The sequence below is a fragment of the Canis lupus genome, chromosome X, assembly GCF_011100685.1.
Source record: "Canis lupus familiaris isolate Mischka breed German Shepherd chromosome X, alternate assembly UU_Cfam_GSD_1.0, whole genome shotgun sequence".
In the NCBI taxonomy this organism is placed as follows: Eukaryota; Metazoa; Chordata; class Mammalia; order Carnivora; family Canidae; genus Canis; species Canis lupus.
In genome coordinates, this window is record NC_049260.1 from 38649248 (window position 1) to 38661743 (window position 12496).

A 12496-nucleotide genomic window follows, 5' to 3' on the forward strand; every position below is an offset into this window, starting at 1 on the left:
GGAAGAAGGATGAGGAGGAGGAGTGGGAGGAGGAGATGCCTGGGTGGCTCAGCGGTTGAGTGGTTGAGCGGTTGAACGTCTGCCTTCGGCTCAGGGTGTGATCCTGGAGTCCCTGGATTGAGTCCCACATGGGGCTCCCTGCATGAAGCCTGCTTCTCCCTCTGCCTATGTCTCTGCCTCTCTCTCCGTCTCTGTGTCTCTCATGAATAAGTAAATAAAATCTTTAAAAAAAAAAAAGAGGAAGAAGAAATGCCCAAGGGGCATTAAGTGATTAAGAGATGGTAAAGAGATAATCAGAAAGAGAAATAACTCTCCCAAACAGGCATGAGTATAAGCCTGTGGGAATGGGAAAGTATCAACCTTCCCACCAGAAGGTTGCTCTCAACCTTCTGCTCTGCTTCTGACAATAATTTATCCAGGAGGTCACTGCCATGGTCCCTTTCACTGATTTGGGCTTGAAGTAGCTGCCCAGTGAGTCTCTGGAAGGAAGACCCCTCTGTGATACAGATGATGCAAGAGATTCCTATGGGGTGGGATTGGACCAGGAATTCAAATAGTTCCCTTCCCTCTGCAAAGGCCTGCTGGTGCCCTGGAGAGGTGTACTGAGGAGCTTGTTCAGGCCACCAGAAGTGCCGAGGGAGAGTGCAAATGAAGTCCTTCACCCAGAATATTAATGGGCTCCTAGTAGGCAGAGAGGTTCAAACCTGGGAGCTGAGCAGCCCAGTCCGTTCTGAAGTGCTTGGCCTTGGGACTTCACTCCTGCTCTGCAGCAAGGGCATCCTGCTCACACTTGCTCAAAAACTCCTCTGGGAGCTGTGGGGTGCATCTGAAGGAGCCTCTACAGAAACTTAAAGAAGCTATTGGCAGGCCATTGCCAGAGCAGATGGCCAAGTACCAGGATGAATGCCAGGCACACACACAAGCAAAGATTGCAGAGAGGCTGGAAGAGGAGAAAGACAAGGAGCGGAGAGAACAGATTTGTTCTGGGAAAGAAGAGGAAAAGGAGAACAGAGGCTGGAAGAATTCGGATAGTAGGCTGAAATTAGGGAGGTCCTCGGACAGCTGGTGGTCCGGAAAGAAACAAGAGCCATTCTGGGGACTAGTAGTGGGAAAGCTTTCCTGGATGTCAAGGTCCAAACTGGCCCCAAGACTGGGTGTAAACCATGTCTCTGTGTGAGGAGAGAAGACCACACCATGGGCTGCTGACATCAATCCTGACCAGGAAGAAAGTAATAACTCCTTCAAAGTCAAGGTGAAGGAATCCTAGCCCAAGCCTCATAAAATGGTCCTCATCCTATCAGCCCAAATTGGCAGCCCCATTGCTTTGCATAAAAGTCTCAGGTCTTTATGTATCAAAGTAAAAAAAAAAGGTATATTCCATAGCCCAACTCTCTGGACCATCACACTCTAGCTGTCTGTAATCGCCCTCAATTTTCTGGTGGGACGAACAGTGACATGGGAGCAGTCTGAGGAAGAAAGTCCCAAGAGCTCTGGTCACAAGGAGCACTCCTGCCTGGCTCCCCACAACAAAGCTTTCCAGAAGAACAACAGTCTTGACTGCAGCACCACAGAGCCTCTGCACCCAAGTCAGTCTTGGACATTGGACAGCACAAAAGCTTCACTCCCGCACCCCCCCTCCCAGTTTCATTCAGCAACAACCTCCCAGACCCCTAACCTTCCACTGAGTCTCAGCGTCCATTCCTCCACAGCAGCCTCTTCGGGAGGCATTTAAACCCCCAGAACATTTTTAAAGATTATCTGTTTATTTATTCATGAGAGACACAGAGAGAGGCAGAGACATAGGCAGAGGGAGAAGCAGGCTCCCTGCGGGGAGCCTGATGCAGGACTCGATCCTAGGACCCCAGGATCACCACCTGAGCCAAAGGCAGACGTTCTACCACTGAGCCACCCAGGTTTCCCCCCAGCACACAATTCTTATAAGAATCCGGCTTCATCCTCCACCTCCCTGAGCCACATGGCAAGACGGCATTCCAACTCTAGGGCTATTCTACAAGTCAGCTCTTGCTGGCTCTGGCTCCCAACACTGGGTTCCTTCCAGCAGCTCTCCTCTGGAGGGACAACAATCCAGAGAGCTCTACTTCTTCCGGAAAATGTGCTCCTATGTGTACAACCTCCCCCTACAGGACAGTCTGCCGATGAGCACGTCCCAAGCCCCCACCGAACAAACCTGTTTCCCAGAAGCTGGCCTTGGTGGGCCAAATGGAGATTTTGGTGATAGACGTCAGGGAGGAATAAAGGGACTGCCCTCATCCCTGAAGCCCACCGTGGGTAGCAGCCGGTGCTCCTACAAAGGAGCTGAGCCGGTGCTCTGGGTTTCGGATCTATGTTTCTGGGCAGGTAATGGAGAGGCAGATCTCGGGAAGGAGAGAATTCTGGGTTTGGAATACAGAAGCTGATGTGTTTCTGAGTTTCAACGCTGTGGCAGACCAGCTTGTATACCTACAGTGCAAATCTGCCAAACACCCTGGTATTTGGTTGGAGTCCCTCATGCAGTCCCAGAAGCCAGGGACTCCTGGCTACAAGCAGACCCCTGGGATGACCATGGTATCCATCCCATCCTTAGATGGTGTGTTCACCAGGACAAAAGCCTAGACAGAAGCCACAACCAAGAGAAGTAGCTTTGTCTTTTTGAAAATATATCAAGAGCCCTTAATTCATACTCCTTATGGGCAATTTCTCCTCTGTGCATGACAACGAAGCTCTTTTGCAGACTTGCAGATTTATCAGTGGTGAGATAACTGTGGTGGGATTTTATTTCTTTTTAAGATTTTATTTATTGGGCAGCCCTGGTGGCTCAGCGGTTTAGCTCCACTTTCGGCCTGGGGTGTGATCCTGGAGACCTGGGATCGAGTCCCAGCGTCGGGCTCCCTGCATGGAGCCTGCTTCTCCCTCCGCCTCTCTCTCTCTCTCTCTCTCTGTGTCTCTAATAAATAAATAAAATCTTAAAAAAATAATAAATAAAATGCTAGCTTGTGCCTGTGTAGTTTGTGCCACAAGGTGTATCTGGACTGTCTGTTCTAGCTCAGTGAATTCAAATATGTCACGTGTAAACAGTATTTTTATGGTTATGTAATTTATGCAAAATCTCGAACATGGTAGACTCTATAGAACAAATGACTCATTTTCCTCTACAAAAATATTGCAAGGGTGGGGGGGGGGGCGAGAGGGAAGGGGGAAGAGGAACCTATAAGCTAAAAGGAACTTAAGATACATATCAACCAAGTGCAATGTGTGAAGCTTGTTAGGATACTGATTTATAGAAATCAACTGCTTGTATAAAAATAGACAATGGGGGAAATTAGAACATCTATTGAATATTTGATGACAGGATTTGTTTTAATTTTTTAGATGTGATAATGATATTGGGGGAAGGAAGGAAGGAAGGAAAGAAGGACAAACTTGGCTGACCTTTGCTTCCAGTTCCTGGGAGCTAACCTCTAAACCCTTGAAATTGCCTAAGTGATTGAAGTATCTTTGTTATTCACGGTGGGTGCTTTAGCTTCTGCCCTGTACTAATGAGATGACTCAGGGTAGGAGATGACTCAGGGTGGGGACTGGCCCCGACAGAAAGACCAACCATGTAATTAGAGGGTTGGGGTGGTGAGCCACATGTATCAGCTTGACCTCTGGGAGCACAGAGGGCCTGGAGATTGAGCTCAACCACGTGGGTGATGATTCAATCAATCATGCCTACATAATGAGACCCCAAAGAAAAGTCTGGATGCCAAAGCTTGGGTGAGCTTTCTGGCTTGGCAATATTCCATATACTTATTGCCACATATCAATGCTGGAAGGGTAACGCATCTTTGAGGACGTGGGTGGAAGCTTTGGAACCCTCCCCACTCCAAGGCACTGCCCTATGCATATCTTCTAATTTGCATCCTTTGTTTATAATAAATGTGACTGAATATAATGAGTTTCTGGGAGTGCTCTGGACCTTTCTAGTAAGTTAGCAAATGTGAAGGTGATTTTGGGAAATCCCTAACTCGCAGCTGGTGTCAGAAGCGTTGGGCAGACTTGGCAGTCTGAAGGATGGTGCCCTTTACCTTGAGTTAGGCTAATTCCAGGTGGAAAGAAAAAGTCATTATCTTTAAAGATACATATGGAAAGATTTACAGACAAGCTAGTATGTCTTGGATTTGCTGAAAAATAATCTGCAGGCAGGGAGTGGGGAGAAGGCAGTCAGGGCACATGGGTGAAAAAAGATCAGCCATATGAAATCACAGAAGCAGGGTACTGGGAACATAGGAGTTCATGAGATTATTTTCTCCATTTTTGTGTATGTTTTAAATTTTCCAAAATGAAAGCAGTGATCCAAATGGAAAAAAAAATATGGATCCTTACTTTATATCATGTGGTAGGCAGAATTCTAAGATGGGCCCCAAGATTATGGAGCCCATGGTATACCCGCAGCTTCTCCTAGTTATTTAATCAAGCACTAATCTAGGTTCTGCTGTGTAGGAATGTTGCAGATGTAATTAAGATCCCAAATCAGTTGACCTTAAAATAGGGAGGTTATTCTGTGTGGGCCTGACCTAATCAGGTGAGCCCTTAAAAAAGACAGGACTCTTCCTGAAAAATAGATTCTCAGAGAGATTTGAAGCATGTAGAAGAATTTCACACAAGGGATCTTCCTTGAAGATGGCTTTGAAGATCAAGGGGGGGGGGGGCACGTGGCAAGGAATATGGATGGCCTCTAGAAGCTAGAGCAGCCTCTGGCTAAGGGCCAGCAAGGAAATGAGAACCTCAGACCTACAGCTGCAAAGAACTAAATCCTGCCACAGCCACGTTAACTTGGAAAATGAACACACAAATAGTCAACAACTAGATTCAGCCTTCTAAGATCATCAGCAGAGAATCAGCTATTTTGTATTAGACATGTGAGCTGATTAATCTGTGCTACTGCAAGCTGCCATTAGTAGTAACGTGTTACACAGCAACAGAGAACTAAAACACATGATAACAAAAATAACAAATTCCAGTTGTGAAAAATAAAGCCTTACAAATTCTTGAACCCAATTTAGGAAAATATATTTGTGACCAAGGTATAGGGAAGGATTTCTTAAATATACAAAACGTGAGATCAATAAATTCAACTATACTAAAATTACATACTTCGGACCTATAAAATACTCTCAAAGATAAAACAAAAAGAAAATCCATGGACTAGAAGGATGTTATTTGCAAAACATAAAATTACAAAGATGATTACATAAGAAGATCTTACAAATCAACAGGAGAAAAACCCAAATGAACCAGCAGAATAGAAATTGGTAACTCACAGAAGAGGAAGCTTAAAGGCCAAAGGATATATAAAAAGATATGCAATATGACTATTCATCAGAAAAACATAAAACAGTAAGGGAATGCAATTTTACCACCATTGGATGACCAGCAAAAATAAAAAATTCAGATACTATTGAGTTTTGGTGAGGATGTTGAATAATAGAAAATCTCATGTCCTGCTGACGGGAGTATAAATTGGTACTGGCATTTTGGTGAGCCATGTGATAATATCTAGTAAAATTAAAGATGTATATACCCTTTGACCCAGCGGTCCTACTTATGGGAATATATTCTAGAGGAAATGTTATACAGCCACGAATACCAATGCAACAGTATTTGCAATATTGAAAAAACACAGACAACCTAAAATGTCCATCAGCAGGAGAATTAAGTTATTAAGTTCTCATTTTTTTTTCAGTCCTCAATAATGCTGTGCTGCTTTAATCCTGACTGCCAAACTATCTGTTAGCCTGTGAGAGAACCACACCAGTGGAAAATGAACTGCTTATTTCACTGGTTCTAAAAGTTACCCATAATTCTCACAATTGTCATCCATAGAAAAATGTTTTTACTGACTGTGATCTTCAAAAAAGGCCTCTGAGCCAACAGGGATCAAAAGTGCCCAATATCTGGAAATGCAATTCCACCCAAGGATGAAATGACTTTCTAAAGTGAGCTGGAAATTGCTGAGCCGAAAGAGAATATGGGTAATCCAAGTGAGGCAAATGAATGCTTCTAAGCCACTGAAAAGGGAATATTCTTTTGAAAGGCGCTCCCTCACACCACGTGAGAATTAATTTCATTTAATGAGTAAAGGATAAGCAAAGGCTAGTGTCTAAAAGTCAATCTGTGGATGGATTCCTCCCAAACATACTAGCCCTGGGTATCATATTCTCATAGGACGCAATCAGCTTTTAAAATTACCTTCAAACTCTCCGTCTTCATTCTGGTTTTTATTTATACCTTCCCATCTCAAATGGCAAATGTCTGAATGAGATACTGACTAGTAAAACATTACATACCTTCCAGAAGTATTCATGTGTGGATTTAACAAAATAAAATAGAGAAAGGATTTTTGTATCTTTATCTGTCCATGGCAAACTTTGACTTTTAAAGGGGGTAGATAGATAGATAGATATAGATATAGGGTTCAATCCAATTTAGAAAAATATATTTGTGACCAAGGTATAGGGAAGGATTTCTTAAACATACAAAAGGTGAGATCAATAAATTCAACTATATTAAAATTACATACTTCAGATCTATAAAATACTCTCAAAGATAAAATGAAAAGGAAATCCATTGACTAGAAGGATTTATTTGCAAAATATAAAATCACAAAGATGATTACATAAGAAGATCTTACAAATCAACAGGAGAAAAAACCCAAACGAACCAACAGAATAGAAATTGGTAACTCACAGAAGAGTTACGCATATAGATATTGGGTTCTATATCTCTACCTATCATCTATCTATCATCTATCTATATCTATATCTATCTATCTACCTACCTACCTATCTATATCCATTGTAGACCAAATGTATATTTCTTGATTTACATTGGATGCTTATCAGGGAGTACACATTAGAAACAGGTATACCTTGTATTATTTATAATTACATGTCTTGGATACTACCTAATACCTTCCACTGCAGGAATTGACTAAACAGAACTAGCCAAGAGACATTTTCCCATTTTTGCTGATAAACGGTTAGAATGGAATGATATTTTTAAATTCAAATAATGTATTTTCCTAAAAGATTCCAATTGCAGAGTTATGTATGTCATGCCACAAAATATATGTGAGTTTGATTAAGTTTTATGAATAATCTTATCATGTAATTACTCAGATTTATCACTTTAAGTTAAATGAAAATTCTTTGTGGCAGAAGGTTTGTCTGAATATGAAAGTGTTGATTTTTGTTGTAGTTTGCTCAGTTTGGACCATGCCGCGTTGTGACTTGCAAAGCCATTTTCTTTTTGTGCTAATTATCCAAAAGTGAATTCAAAGTGTTTTTCCATTTACCTAAGTATGCAAAAGCAAAAAGTTAATTGCTAAGTCAAAGTGCTAGGCAAAGGCTCTAGATTTCTTCAATTCCGACCCTAATGACTCTTAACATGATGACTCTTTTATCAGGCTAAAGAAGACTCGACGGCTTAAAGCAATTACCGAGCTCAAGGAGATAGAGTGTGTCATTAGAACAAACTGATGAGAGATTAAAATAATAAATAAGACCCTCTCTTAGTCTATTCAGGCTACTGTGACAGAATCCTGTAGACCGGGGGGGTGGGGTGGGGTGGGGGTGGAGGCTTCTAAGCAACGGACATTAATTGCTCACAGTTCTGGAGGCTGGGAAGTCCAAAATCAAGCGGTGAAAACCCACTTTTAGTTCATGGGCAGCCGACTTCTTGCTGGGTCCTCACGTGGTAGAACGAGCCAGGAAGTTTTCTGGGGATTTATGTATTTATTTATTTATTTATTTATTTATTTACAAAGATTTTCTTTATCCATGAGACACATAGAGAGAAGCAGAGACACAGGCAGAGGGAGAAGCAGGCTCCATGCTGTGAGCCCGATGTGAGATTCCATCCCAGGACCCTGGGATCACACCCTGAGCTGAAGGCAGATGCTCAACCGCTGAGCCACCCAGGTGTCCCTGGGGTGTCTTTTAGAAGGGCACTAACGCCATTCATGACAATTCCAGTCTGCTGACCTAATCACTTCCCGAAGGCCTCACCTCCTAGTACCACCACCTGGGGGATTAGGTCTCAACATATGAATTTGGAGAGGACCCAAACATTCGTTCTAGAACAGACCCTTTACCCAATACTCAGGGGGGAAAGGGCAGTAGCATACCCTAGTATGCTGGTACAAGAATGGGCAGGGCTGCCCATTGGAACCCCACTTTCTGGGCCAGAGCCTTGTTCCAATGAACCTGAGCTCTCCTTTACCCATTGTGTAGCCAAGATATTGGCCATCCCCTCCCTTCCGGCAGCCTTCACACAGGGTTGACAGGGATTTTGTTCTCCTGAGAGAATTCAGCTGGGCCAAAGCATTCAGAAGCAACTTAGATTTTCTGAAGTCAATGTAGGAAGGGGTTACATCCCTCCCCAGAACAAATTCAATCCCTCTATTTTTCTTTCCTATGCCCCCACTTGCTCATCTGGCCACAAAACTGCCTCTTCCTGACAACCTCCCCGCCCTGCCCCCAACACACACACAGAGCAGGGCTTTGCCACCTCCTCTGCTTCTCCCACCTCTGCCCCAGGTTCTGGCCTTGTCTTCAGAATCTCCACTGATTATATCTTATATAAAACAGTTTGGCCCTCTTACAAGTCCAAATTTGTCCTCTGTCATCTGCTGAGCAAACAGAGTCCTCCATTTATGGGACCCACCCTCCCTAGGGTCCAGTCAGAGATTATAATTAACGACTACAAAAAAGCTTCGTGTTCTCTCACACTTACTGACCTGCCCTGGCTGCCTCACAGATTCAAAGATAATGCAAGTAAAAAAAAAATAAAATAAAAATAAAAAAAATTTTAAAGTAGGCTCCATGGAGCCCAACTCAGGGCTTGAACTCATGACCCCGAGATCAAGACATGAGCTGAGATCAACAGACACTTACCTGACTGAGCCACCCAGGTGCCCCATAAAAAAATCTGTTGAATTATAAAGAGCTATCCACTTTTTTCCAGTGGTTATTTACTCCAGCCTCTCCATTTTACAGATGATACTACTGAAGCCCAGAGATGTTAAATAACTTGCCCAGAGAGTTGTAAAGATCGACTTTAAACCTGGTCTGTAGCCCGCTGTTCTAGCATTCCTTCCATTAATCTGAACTGCTGCAGGTGATTTGTGGATGTCTGGAGGCTCTGCTTCCCCACACTCCATTAATTTGGGATTAAATGTGACCTTTTCTTAGGCCCCTCCACCACACTCATGCAATCATTCGCACAGATCTCATGGTTGAAAAATGGAAGAAAAGGCACTATTTACTCTTTTCCTAATTTGTTTATTCAACAGAGATTTATTAACTACCTACTAGGTTCCAGGCAAGGTTCTAAACTCTGAAGATATAGCAGTAAACAAAACAGATGGAAAACCCATGCCCTCATGGACTTTGTATTTTCATGGGAAAAAGATACAATAAACAAATACATTAAATATTTAACACAGAAGATGGCAGAAAATGCTACAGTGAAAAATAAACCAGGGAAGGGGCATAAGGAGTGTCACGGGGGAGAGGGAGAAAGTTGATATTTTAAATAGAAGAATCAGACAGGGGCCTGGGTGGCTCCGTCGGCGAGGCATCAGCCTTCGGCTCAGGTCATGATCTCAGGGTCCTGGGATCCAGCCCCACATCGGGCTCCCTGTTCAGCAGGGAGTCTGTTATTCCCTCTCCCTCTGTCCCTACCTCCCACTAGTGGTGTCTCTCCTAAATAAATAAATAAATAAATAAATAAATAATCCGAGAAGTGTTCCCAGCGGAGATGACATTTGAGCAAAGAGGGAGCACCTCGGTGGCTCAGTGGTTGAGCATCTGCCTTCAGCTCAGGTCATGATCCCAGGGTCTGTCCTGGGGTTGAGTCTCACCTAGAACTCCCTGTGGGAAGCCTGCTTCTCCCTCTGCCTATGTCTCTGCCTCTCTCTCTTTGTGTCTCTTATGAATAAAGTCTTTAAAAAAGAAAAAAAACCTAAAAGAGATGAAATGTCAAATGACTACTGAGAGAAGAGCATTCCTAGCAGAAAAATCAGCCTATAAAAAGGCCTTGGAGCCAGAATGGTGAGAATGGGAATGAATCAGGGGAAGATCAGCAGAGCAGGGCAGAGAGCTGACAAGGAATATCATTGTGTAGGCTCTTATGGGCCACAGTAAGCTCTTTGGCTTTTAATGTGAATGACAGAGCAGGCTGTCAGAGGGGTTGGAACTGAGGACTGACCTCTACTTCCCCATCCCTCCTGCTGCCTTCTCTCTCCAACACCACCCACTCAAAGGTTCAGAATGAGGGTATCAAGGCAGTAGGTCCTAGTGGGAAGCTCAGGAACCCCTTCTCCTTCCACTGAGATACCTGTCCTTTAAATCTTTCGTGGCAGGAAAATAATAATAATAATAATAATAATAATAATAATAATAATAATAATAGGAATGCCTGGGTGGTTCAGTGGTTGAGTCTCTGCCTTTGCCTTTGGCTCAGGTCATGATCCTGGGGTCCTGGGATCGAGTCTCGCATCAGGCTCCACGCAGGGAGCCTGCTTCTCCCTTTGCTTGTGTCTCTGCCTCTCTTTCTGTGTCTCTTATGAATAAATAAAATCTTTTAAAAATGATAATAATAATCATCATCGGAGAATGTTTGAGAATCTGAGGAAAGTATTTTCTAAGACCTCTGTGGGTTGCCTAAGATCTTTTTGCAGAACAGGATGTAAAGAAAAGTAGGACATATGAGGTTAGGAGAGATAGCTGGCCCTGGGGGGGCACTTTGAGGAAGTTAAGCAACAGAGAGCTATCACACAGGTAGAGGCAGAAGTGGGGCTAGGACACAAGTAGAGGCTCTGTTCCAGTGCCATTGCTTACTGTTTATATAGCAGGATGCAAAATATTTAGAAAACCCAAATTAGATAAGTGAGACTACATCAACTAAGAAGCTTCTGCACAGCCAGGGAAACCAGGAACAAAATGAAAGGCAACCTATGGGACGGGAGAAAATATTTGCAAATCATGTATCCGACAGAGTTAATAACCAAAATATACAAAGAACCCATACAACTCAATAGCGAAACAAAACCAAACCCCAAATAATCCAATTTAAAAATGGGCAGAGGAACTGAATAGACATTTTTCCAAAGAAGACACACAGATGACCCCACAGGTACATGAAAAAGTGCTCAACATAATTAGTCACCTGGGAGATGCAAATCAAAACCATGATAAGCTATCACCTGACATCTGTCAGAATGGCTGCCACCAGAAAGATAAGAAAGAACAAATGTTGGAGAGGATGGGGAGAAAAGGGAACCCTCGTGCACTGTTGAGGGGGACTGTAACTTAGTGCAAGCCACTATGGCAAACAGTATGGAATTTCCACCAAAAATCAAAGGTAGAACTATTAAATGATCCAGCAATCCCCTCAGCCCAGGTATGTATCTGAAGGAAACAAAATCTACACCCTCATGTTCATTGAAGCATTATTTACAATAGCCAAAACCTAGAAACAGCCTAAGTGTCCAGTGATGGACAAATGAATAAAGACAATGTGATATAAATATATAGATAGATAGATATAGATAGATAGATCAATATATATGAGAATATCATTCAGTTATAAAGAAATAAGGAAATCCTTCCATTTGTAACAACATGGGTAAAACTTGAGGGCATTATGTTAAGTTCAATATGTCAGACAGAGGCAAATACTGTATGATCTCACTGATATGTGAAATCTAATAAAACCAAACTCATCGATGCAGAGAACAAATTGTTGATTGCCAGAAGCGTGGGAGTCAGAGGTGGGGAAATGGGTGAAAGTAGTCAAAAGGTACAAACTTCCAATCATAAGATAAATAAGTTCTGGGGATGTAATGTACAGCATGGTAACTATAATTACCAATATAGTATATTTTGAGAGATGCTAAGAGGGTAAATCTTAAAAGTTGTCATCACAAACATTATATGGTCTCATTCATTTGGGGAATATAAAAAATAGTGAAAGGGAATAAAGGGGAAAGGAGAAAAAATGAGTGGGAAATATCAGAGAGGGAGACAGAACATGAGAGACTCCTAACTTTGGGAAACGAACAGGGGTGGTAGAAAGGGAGGTGGGCGGGGGGTGGGGGTGACTGGGTGACGGGCACTGAGGGGGGCACTTGATGGGATGAGCACTGGGTGTTATTCTATATGTTGGCAAATTGGACACCAATAAAAAATAAATTTATAAAAAAAGTTGTCATCATAACAAAAAAAATTGTGACTATGTGAGGTGATGGACATTAACTGAATTATTGTGGCAATCTTTTCACAATATATACAAAGATCAAATCATTATATGGCACACCTGAAACTAATATATGTTATATGTCAATTATATCTCAAACCGGGGAAAAATTAATATTTTCAATTTATGGAAAGGATGGAAGGAAGGAAGGAAGGAAGGAAGGAAGGAAGGAAGGAAGGAAGGAAGGAAGGAAGGA

At 42.6% G+C, this 12496-nt stretch overlaps 1 pseudogene; it reads left to right on the top strand.

Moving 5' to 3' along the window:
- The first annotated feature begins 324 nt into the window (after positions 1-324).
- Positions 325-1267, top strand: LOC119878103 (annotated as a pseudogene).
- Positions 1268-12496: the final 11229 nt, after the last annotated feature.